The following is a 10,739-nucleotide window of genomic DNA, read 5'->3' on the forward strand; positions in this document are numbered from 1 at the left end:
CCAGGACATCGCTCAATTCTCTGAGCACTTTTGGGTGCAAATTGTCTGGTCCCATGGCTTTGTTCACCTGGAGTCTTGCCAGTTCACTGTAAACTTCACCTGGTGTGAACTCAAAATTCTGAAATGGGTCTTCTGTGCTTTGTGTTGCCTTCAACTCCGGACCGTGTCCCGGTGCCTCACAGGTGAAGAATGAGCAGAAGTATTCATTCAGTAGTTCGGCTTTATCAGAATCTGCTTCCACGTAACTTCCGTCCAGTCTTCTAAGGCGTACTATCCCGCCTGTGTTCCTTTTTCTGTCACTAATATACCTGAAGAAGGATTTGTCCCCCTTTTTAATGTTTTTTGCCAGAATTTTTTCCACTCAAAGTTTTGCCTCCCTAACTGCCATTTTGACCGCTGTAGACCTGGTCCTATATTCTACCTTTGCCTCTCTTTTCTCCGTGCGCTTGTAGGAGAGAAACGCTTTTTTCTTCTCCTTAATGAGGTGCGAGATCTCCGCGGTGAACCATTGGGGTTTATTGTTTCTTTGTCGTTTATTTACTGATTTTATGAAGCGGCTAGTTGCTTCATGTATGGTTGATTTCAGTGTTAACCACTTAGCTTCTACATCAACGGTCTCCGTTTGGTCCTGCAGCGTCCAATGGACGAAATCTCCCATGCGTGCGGAGTCTGTGCCCCGGAAATTGAGTACCTTTGTTTTCGTGTTTGATCTAGGGAAGCCTTTCCTAAGGTTGAACCATACTATGTTGTGGTTGCTGGAGGCTAGCGTATCTCCTACTGAGACCTCTGAGATGCTTTCTCCGTCTGTGAGTACCAGATCGAGGATTGCCTGGGCCCTAGTGGGCTCCGTTACCATTTGTTTGAGACGTGCTCCCTTTATGGAGGTTAAGAGCCTCGTGCTACCGCTGGTTGTCGCTGAAAATGAGTTCCAGTCTACATCAGGCATATTGAAGTCCCCTAGCAGTACAGCTTCTCCTCGTAGAGTGATATTCTCTATGTCTTCAATTAATTCTGCGTCCATGTCTTCCAGTTGTCTTGGGGGTCTGTATACCACACCTAGATACAGGCATTTTTCTCTGCCTCTTGCCAGGTTTACCCAGAGGGACTCCCCGGTGTACTTGACATCTGTGATCATGGTGGTTTTGATGTCCTCTTTAATGTATAGAGCTACCCCCCCTCCTAACCTGCCCTCTCTGTCCTGACGAAGTAGATTGTAGCCCGGTATAGCCATATCCCACCCATGTGAGTCCGTGAACAAGTTTCAGATATTGCCACCACATCTAGGTCGGCATTCCTTATTTCAGTCTCTAATTCTAGAATTTTGTTACCTAAATTGTGTGCATTGACATACATGGCCCTCCATATCTTGTGTTTGCTAAGTCCCTGTGAGGTGTATCCTACCCGAGTCGGTGTGACTCCTAAAGAACTGTTTGCAATGTGAGTACTTACCTTGGACATGGAAGCGGAGTTTTGACTCACCTCATCAGGATAATTCCTTTCTGCACTAATATGTGAATGGGTACCCTCCCCCGACTTACCTAGTTTAAAGCCCTGTGAAGTAGGCGGGCTAGTCGGTGTCCGAAGACGTTCTTACCCCTACTGGTCAGATGGAGTCCGTCTGGTCCCTGAAGTCCTTGTAGCGCTTCCCCATGGTTTAGGAATCCGAAGTTCATATCCCGGCACCATCCCTGTAGTCACTCGTTCGTCCTCAGGATACGTTCATCTCTGGCTCTTCCCTTGCCTCTAACTGGGAGGATCGATGAGAAAACCACCTGCGCTCCTGTCCGCTTCAGCCTCTCACCCAGTGCTCCAAAGTCTCTGGTGATGGTCTCCGGTGTGTTCCTGGCAGTGTCGTTGGTTCCTATGTGGACAAGAAGCATAGGAAAGTGGTCTCGGGGCGTGAGTAATCTATCCAGACTGGCGGTAACATCTCGTATCCTGGCTCCAGGCAGACAGCAGACCTCCCTAGATTGCATATCCGGTCTGCAAATTGGTCCCTCGGTGCCCCTCAGCATGGAATCCCCGATTTCTATTACTCTGCGCTTCTTTGGGGGGAGCCGGTCAGTTGTCCCTGGAGATGGAGCTGTGTGTTGGGCCTGCTCCTGTTCCTCATCGGCAGTTCCTTCCTGAAGAATCTGGAATCTGTTCCGTAGGGTGAGTTGAGGGGTTGATGTATAGCTGCCCTGTTTGTAAGAAGAAGAAGATGAAGAGATTGAAAAAGGGGGGGGGGGTCCTCCAATGTTTGCCCGTGGAGGTCACCAGGAGTCAGTGCCGCTAGCCATTTCCTGTATCTCAATTGTTGGTTTCAAAGCTGATGATTTGGGCATGTTTGCGCTGCTGTTGGGGGGATTTGGGGGAGTTGGAACCCTCCATTATAGAGAAAACAGAACTTTTTCAGATTTTTTTCAGGGAAAAGTTCCATTTTCTCTATAATGTGGGGGGTTGCACCCCCCCACCCTCCCCCACGGCAGCGTGAACACGATGCAGTAAAGTGGGGGGATTCCCCCCCATAGGAGCTCTTTAAAATTTTCTCGTGGCACACTTCTTTCTTGTGCCAAATTGTCAGTGCTGGCTTGTCGGCGCACTGGTGTCTGGCGCGAGATTATTCCGTCACCCTTAAAACTGGGGGGTACCTTTGTACTTAGATTTCCCTGCAAATGTTAAGTTAAGTTTCAAGGAGGTCAGGGCTTTTACTGAGGTGCGCTAGCGTTTTTAGCATGCGCAGCATTGCCGCGCAGACTAACCCCACACTACACAACAAGAATTAACACCAGCTTAATACTGGCGTTAGCATCTAGCGCGCACGCTAAAACCATTAGCGCAGCTTAGTAAAAGGAGCCCTAAGTATATTTTCTTTGAGTCTTCACAGCTTTCAAGGTTTATTATGGTTAAAGATGTGATTTCTGCAAGTACCCCCGCTAATTTTCAGGAGGAAGGCTCATGAGTTGAGAGCTAGGTGTGCCAATTAGTTTTCTTGTGATGATTTGATTTTGATTAATCTGACTTCTTAAAGCTATCTCCCCTACATATTGTGGACTAGCAATTGAGCAATGTAAAAATATTTTGCTTGTTTGAAATTATTTTTTGTAAAGACTTAAATGTTATATTGAATGTTTGTGATCATATAATCATTGAAATGCAATAAAGAACAATTTTTTTTTTAAAAGTGTACTGAGTGGACAAATAGAACCTTTTCAATGACCTAACGTGGTAACTGTAGGGCAGCATGAGCCATCAATGTGAGAGGTGAACGTCAGCTGCAACAAGACGGCAACAAGAGGGCATCCGTTGAAACTCAGGGGTGGGAGATTTTATAGCAACACTAGGAAGTATTTCTTCACTGAAAGGGTGGTTGATCTTCCACTTCAGGTAATTAAGGCAAGCAACGTGCTCGATTTTAAGAAAAAATGGGATAAGCATGTGGGTTCACTTTGTGGAAGTGCTTAGGGGGGAGGGTCCTTAGAGTGGGCAGACTTGTTGGGCCAGTGGCCCTTTTCTGCCGTCATATTCTATGTTTCTATGTTTTCTATGTTGGTGAAAGCTGATTGGTATGCTACTGTGCAGCAACTCACCATCCAAATGAACCAGAGGGCTTCCAGATGTGTGTCCAAAATGACTATATGGCAAACCCTGTTGCGAATGAGGTTCTGAAGCAGAAAATTGGTGACTGCACCCATGCTCACGAATGTTCATCACAAAAAAACATCTGCAGTTTGCACAGAAGTATCAACATTGGACTTGCACCAACTAGCAGAGAGTTGCCTTCTCCGATGAGTGGTTCGCAGAGCATGACCAAGACTTCCAGCTACTTCCTTGGCCTCCAAATTTTCCAGACCTTAAACCAATCAAACACATTTGGGACCACCTCAATCGACATTCACCACCATGCGCCAGTCAGCAACTGTTGGACGCACTGCAGTCTGCATGGCTCAGATACCTCTAGAAACTAGCCAGCTTCTTATTGAATCATTTCCATGGCATCTGGCTGCTGTCCTTTGCTGCCAGAGGCAGTTATTCTGGATATTAGCATGTGCTCATAATTGTGACTCAACTGTGTAAAACACATGATAAGAACTTATTCAGATGGATATCAAAAGAAATAAACAGATATAAATATACATGAAGGTATGACCACATGCATTGAAACAGACAGTGCCAAGCTCATTTTTGGTAAGAGTAAATTCGATCACGCAACCCCATTGCTCAAGGAATTACATTGGCTTCCAGTGTATCTTAGAATTCAATTTAAGTGTCTGGCATTTTTATTACTTTGGTTCCTTTAGATTGGAATGTACACAGATCTCATAACGCTAGGAGTTCAAATAAATTAAAACTTACATTTCCTTCCCTTAGGGGTAAAAACAGCTGAGCCCAGAGAGCAAGGCAGGCAAGAGAAGGGAGTCGGGAGGCAGGAGAGAGCCCGAGGAAGGAGAGAAGAGGAGTGAAGAGGCAGAAAAGAGTGAGGGGCAGCGGCAAGAGGTAGCTCCGCCCACCCCTCTGACATCAGCAAACCACCAATCTGGAGCTCCCCCTTAAAAGGTGAGGAGCCAATGGCGGCGAGTTGAGTTGAACAGCTGAGCCCAGAGAGCAGGGCAGGCAGGAGAAGGGAGTCGGAAGACAGGAGAGAGCCCAAGGAAGGAGAGAAGAGGGGAAAAGAGTCAGAGGAGGCAGATAAGAGTGAGGGGCAGCAGCGAGAGGTAGCTCCGCCCACCCCTCCGACATCAGCAAACCACTGTCACGGAGCTTCCCCTTAAAAGGGGAGGAGTCATTGGCACTCAGCTGTTCAGCGCGCGTCGAAGGCGAGCGTTAAAGGCACTCGCCTTAGCGAGAGTGCCCTTTGCGAAGGGCCTTCAGAAGGGGCAAGTCACTGCACGAGCAGCAGACACAGAGAACACCAGCAGCAGACACAAGGAACACCAGCAGCTATGGAAGCAGCAGACAGAAGCAAGAAGATGAGCTATCCAGTTTTCTGTATTGTCTGCCATATGTATGACTAACTCCCCTCTGGTAGGCGGTCTTATGTATGCACTCGAAGTGGAGAACTGGAGAGCCTGAAGAAACCATTTAGATTCCTACAGGACAGAATACTGGAACTAGAAGCACTTCGAGAAGTGGAGGAGGAGGACAGAGATGCAGAGAACATCAAAACAGAGGAAACCATTGAGGATGAAGTCCGGAAGCTGGAGAAGTTCATTGAGGAGGCATACAGGAAGGCCGTGGAAAATCACCAGCAACGGTGGAACTGCCAAGATACACCTAAAGGGAATGAGGACCACCTGGAGGACAGCCACAAGGAAGAAATGGGTGACACAGCAGCAAGATCTGGAAGCAGCAGAATGAACCCACAAGAAGATGAGTCCGGTGCAAGCCAATGCCAGGATGAGGGAAGATGGAAGTGCACAGACGACACGGACCTATGGCTGGAGAGATGGTCATACACCAGGGACACGGACCTGTGGCTAGAAAGGCAAGAGAAGATAGAGAGGACAGCAATCGTCATGGGGGACTCCATCATCAGACAAGTCAACAGCCACATAGCGGGAGGAAGACAGGATCGGCTGGTGACCTGCCTACCGGGAGCCAAGGTAGAAGGCATAGTGAGCTGCATCGACAGGATCATCGACAGTGTGGAAGAGGACGATACAGCAGTGGTGATCCATGTGGGGAGAAACAACGTGAGCAACAGGAACTATAGCAGGGAAGTACTGAAGAACCAGTTCCAGCTGCTAGGAAAGAAGCTGAAGACCAGAACGCAGAGGGTAGCGTTCTCAGAGATCCTGCTGGTACCCAGGGCCAATGAGAAGAGGCAGACAGAGCTGCAAGCAGTCAACGCGTGGATGCGACACTGGTGTGAGGATGAAGGATTCCACTTCGTGTGCAACTGGACGACATTCTGGGGGAAGAGCAAGCTATTCAGGAAGGATGGACTCCACCTCAGCGGAGACGGAACAAGGCTACTTGGAAGCAATATCAAGAGAGAAATTGAAAAGTTTTTAAACTAGGAAGAAGGGAAAAGTCAACAATCGACTGAGAGTCGATGGTTCAGGAACCTTTATACCCAGAGGATACCGTGCAAGAAGTTAGCAGGGAAGACTCAGCGGATCATGGACAGGACAGAAATCCAGACAGATCGAAAGGGACACAAGAGGGAAGAAAGTGCAAGAAAGTAACATGCCGCAAACTCATGCATGAATGCAAGGAGTCTAAGGAATAAGATGGGTGAATTAGAAACTATGGCACAAAAAGATAACCTTGAATCATCGGCATCACGGAAACATGGTGGAACGAAGAAAACGTCTGGGAAACTGTGCTACTGGGATACAAGCTATACTGCAGAGACAGAGTGGGTCAAAAAGGTGGGGGCATTGCCCTGTACGTCAAAGAGGGAATAGAGTCTGCCGGAGAGAACACGCCGGAAACGAAGAATAAGTTAGAATCTCTATGGGTGAAAATTCCGGGAACAAAAGGAACGGAAATGAAGATCGGCATCTACTACCGTCCCCCAGGGCAGTCCGAAGAAATTGATGAAGAAATGAGAGCTGAGATTAAATACAACTGCAAGGGAGGCAATTAAATTATCATGGGTGACTTCAATTACCCAGGGATAGACTGAAACCTAGGCACCTCCGGCTGCAGTAGGGAAACCAAGTTCCTGGATGCAGTGGGTGATTGCTTCCTGGAACAACTTGTCAAGGAAAACACGAGAGGAAATGCAATTCTGGACTTAATTCTAAATGGACTATGAGGACTGGCGCGAGATGTCGAAATAGAAGGGATGCTGAGAAACAGTGATCACAATATGATCTGCTTCAACCTGGTCATGGGGGGGCGAATCAACGATCCAGAACGATGGCCATGGCACTGAACTTCCGAAAAGGGAATTACGAAGGGATGAGATTCATAGTGGGGAAGAAGATTAAAAAGAGGATAAGTGCTGTAAAAACAATAGAGCAAGCGTGGTCCCTTTTTAAGGACACAGTCGCTGAGGTGCAAAATCTATATATACCGTGTATATATAATATAAAAGACAGAAATAGAGATAGAGACGAGAATATGAACATTCTAACAAGTATTCAGTAAGTATATTAAATTAGGATTAAGTAGTAAAGGTAAAAATAAAATAATACAAATAAAAATAAAAATAAAGAATATATAAGATAAAATAAATTCCAATCAGCCAATATGTTCTGATGAAAATGATCATAAAGATTACATGTCAGTGTAGACAAATGGATCAGAGTCAGAGCAATACCAAATTGCAGGCTAGTCAAATTGGATCTGATTCAGGACAATGTCAAAATACAGGCTTGACATTTGGATCGGAGGTACGGCAATGGCAAATGCAGACGAGTTGTAAGGATCAGGTGACCATTGAAACAGCTGGATAGCCGCCACTATCATCTCGATGTATCCACTGCCTTAAACGACCAACTGCCATCATCTTCAGATCCAACGGCTGTCACCTAGGATCCCAGGGTCCCTCCAACAAATAATGCGACTTTCCGGGCAGAACAACTGCTTCCTCGGCTGCACACGCTGGGGATCCCTCTGAGGCCGCCCTCTCCTTAATAGCACCACCTCCAAGTCCACTCCGATACGCCGTCCTCCTCCCCAACAGCACTTCAACAAATGAAGTGAAACGGAAGTATACAAAGAGCCGAAACCAGACCTCTTCTCATCCTCCATGAAAGAATCAGGACCCAATCCAACATCACTCAACCGCCACCAAGGAACCAGTCGAGCCGCAGGTAAGAGACCCCCTCAGCTGTTGAACCGGAGCAACTGTCAAACTGTAGAATCAGTGAAATGAGCTTAAAAACAAATATAAACAAGAATAGAAGTCCCAAATGAAAGTAACAAAAACAAAAATAATACCAGTAAAAAAGAAATTCAAAAGAAAAAGAAATAAGGCAAAATAGAAACAAAAACAAAAATAGGATGAGGGAGACAGCAGTTGATGACCTAACTGGCCGCCATCTTGTTTTATATATATTTGGTGGGATTGTCCGTATATTTACTCCTTCAGAGATACCTTCTTGTTAAATTACCAGACTGTTGTATCTTATCCCAAGAAGGCAGGATGCTGTTTATGGAACTTCCCAGTGAAGGGCATCTCAAAAGTGACTCATCACCTAGCTGTTCATATTTTTATGGCTGCAAAGCTTTTAGTAGACACCCCATACACCTAACATGACATCATTATACAATAAAGTAGATTGTGTGCATTTAATATCTCAGTTGACTGTTCATAGGAGGGGCCGATTGAAGGAGTTTCATAAAATCTGGGATGTATATGTTCAATGGCGAAAGCATAGTAATTATGGCGGTTATGATTATGATGAAACTACTCTATAAGTTGTCTGGTAACTTGGTGAGGACCTGGAAGGACAAAACCTTTTGCATGGTTTTTGTACAATAGCACATTTCTTCATTTTTCATTGTACTTTATACATTGGTATTGGAAAAACCTTCAACTAAAACTTGGAAAAAAAAAAGAAAAGATTAGAGGAATAACTCACCAGGATTCAAATGTCAAATAACTGGATATCTAAAACCCAACAAACTCTAAACAACCTCATTTCTGTTCAATGCTTCTTGAATGCATTTATTTTCCACACAGTTCCCTCACTAACCACTCCTAACCCTTCTAAATAGAAAGGTAGATCAAATCCCTGTCATCACATTTTGGCACCCTACCTCTAGCCATTGGCAAATTATAAAGAAGAGGGTAAACAAATACACCCAAAGAGCAAATTCTAAAAATTGCTGCCTTGTAAGTTTGTCTCTAGGCTAGTGTATTGTGCTACGGCACACCAGTGTGCCTCCTGAGAATTCTGGTGTGCCGCGACACACTGGCGAAGAGAGTTGTCCATGCCAGCTGCCTGCCTACAGGAAGTGCCTCTCGCAGCGAGAGGCACATCTTGTAGGAAGTCAGCTGGTGCAGCTGACTCTCCTCCTGACTGGGGTTTTTCCTCTTCTCCCCGTACCTCCTGGATCCCTGTTACGGTGGGGTCGCTGCCAGACTGGCCTCCATGCACGCAGATGTTGATGCAATAACATCACGCATGCACGTGACATCATCACATCGACTTCTGGGTGCCTTCCGGCCAGGGCACTGGTTTTAGTGTGCCGCCGGTCAGAAAAGTTTGCGAGAGACTGCTCTAACCAGTTAATCAAATTCAATAAACCTGAGCCTAAAAATACAGATGTGGTTTCTACATAATCTAGCAGATATTCGGTGCTAATTAACTGGATAGATATGGTGCTAACCAGTTAAATAGCACTAAAACAGCTAAATGCAAATATTTGGTGTGAGATAACCATTTATAAAGATAACTGGCAATTTTCAGTGTCGACTGACCAGGTTTAGTGACCAAACTGGCCCTCGCGAATAGCAGTCCTATCATTAATAACCTTTAGCTTAATGCAATGAAGACAAGAAAATACCAGGACTTAAATTACATGTATACTAATGCAAGGAGTCTAAGGCAGTGGTTCCCAACCCTGTCCTGGAGGAACACCAGGCCAATTGGGTTTTCAGGCTAGCGCTAATGAATATGCATGAAGCAAATTTGCATGCCTATCACTTCCATCATATGCAAATCTCTCTCATGCATATTCATTAGGGCTAGCCTGAAAACCCGATTGGCCTGGTGTTCCTCCAGGACAGGGTTGGGAATCACTGGTCTAAGGAACAAAATGGGAGAATTAGAAGTCATGGCCAAAAAAGAGAACCTAGACATCTTTGGGGTCTCTGAAACATGGTGGAATGAAGAAAACAAATGGGACACAGTACTGCCGGGGTACAAGCTCTATCGCAAAGACAGGTCAGATCAGAAAGGAGGCGGAATAGCTCTATACATAAAGGATAACATACACTCGACCAGAGTGGACACAGCGACGACGACCGACAAATTGGAATCACTATGGGTTAAAATACCAGAAAGAAATGGGCCCGAGATAAAGATGGGCCTGTACTATCGTCCACCTGGGCAAACTGAAGTAAATTGGGATTTAAGAGAGGATTGGACAATTTCCTGCTGGAAAAGGGAATAGAAGGGTATAAATAGAGGATTACTGCTCAGGTCCTGGACCTGTTGGGCTGCCGCGTGAGCGGATTGCTGGGCAAGATGGACCTTAGATCTGACCCAGCAGAGGCATTGCTTATGTTCTTAAACGATGAAGAAATGGAAGCCGAGATGAGGCAGGAATGCAAAAACGGTAACACCATTGTTATGGGAGACTTCAACTATCTTGGGATAGACTGGAGTCTTGGATATTCAAAATGTGCTAGGGAAACCGGATTCCTGGAGACTATACAGGACTGCTTTATGGAGCAGCTTGTCAGAAAGCCGACAAGAGGGAATGCCACTCTGGACCTGATCCTCAATGGGCTAAGAGGACCTGCAAAGGAAGTGGAAGTAGAGGGACCGTTAGGAAACAGCAATCACAATATGATCCAGTTCAAAGTTGAAGTAGGAATATCGAAGGGGAAGAGAACAACAGCGACAACCTTCAACTTCAAGAAAGGCAACTATGAAGCGATGAGAAAAATGGTAAGAAAGAAACTTAGGAACAGTTTAAAGAAATCGCAGACTGTGGAGCAAGCCTGGTCTCTATTCAAGGACATGGTAAACGAAGCGCAAAATCTGTATATCTCCAGATTTAGAAAAGGATGCAAAAAGAACTGAACAAAAGACCCGGCGTGGATAACTAAAGAAGTGAAGAAAGCGATAGGA

Source organism: Geotrypetes seraphini, chromosome 13, assembly GCF_902459505.1.
Source record: "Geotrypetes seraphini chromosome 13, aGeoSer1.1, whole genome shotgun sequence".
In the NCBI taxonomy this organism is placed as follows: Eukaryota; Metazoa; Chordata; class Amphibia; order Gymnophiona; family Dermophiidae; genus Geotrypetes; species Geotrypetes seraphini.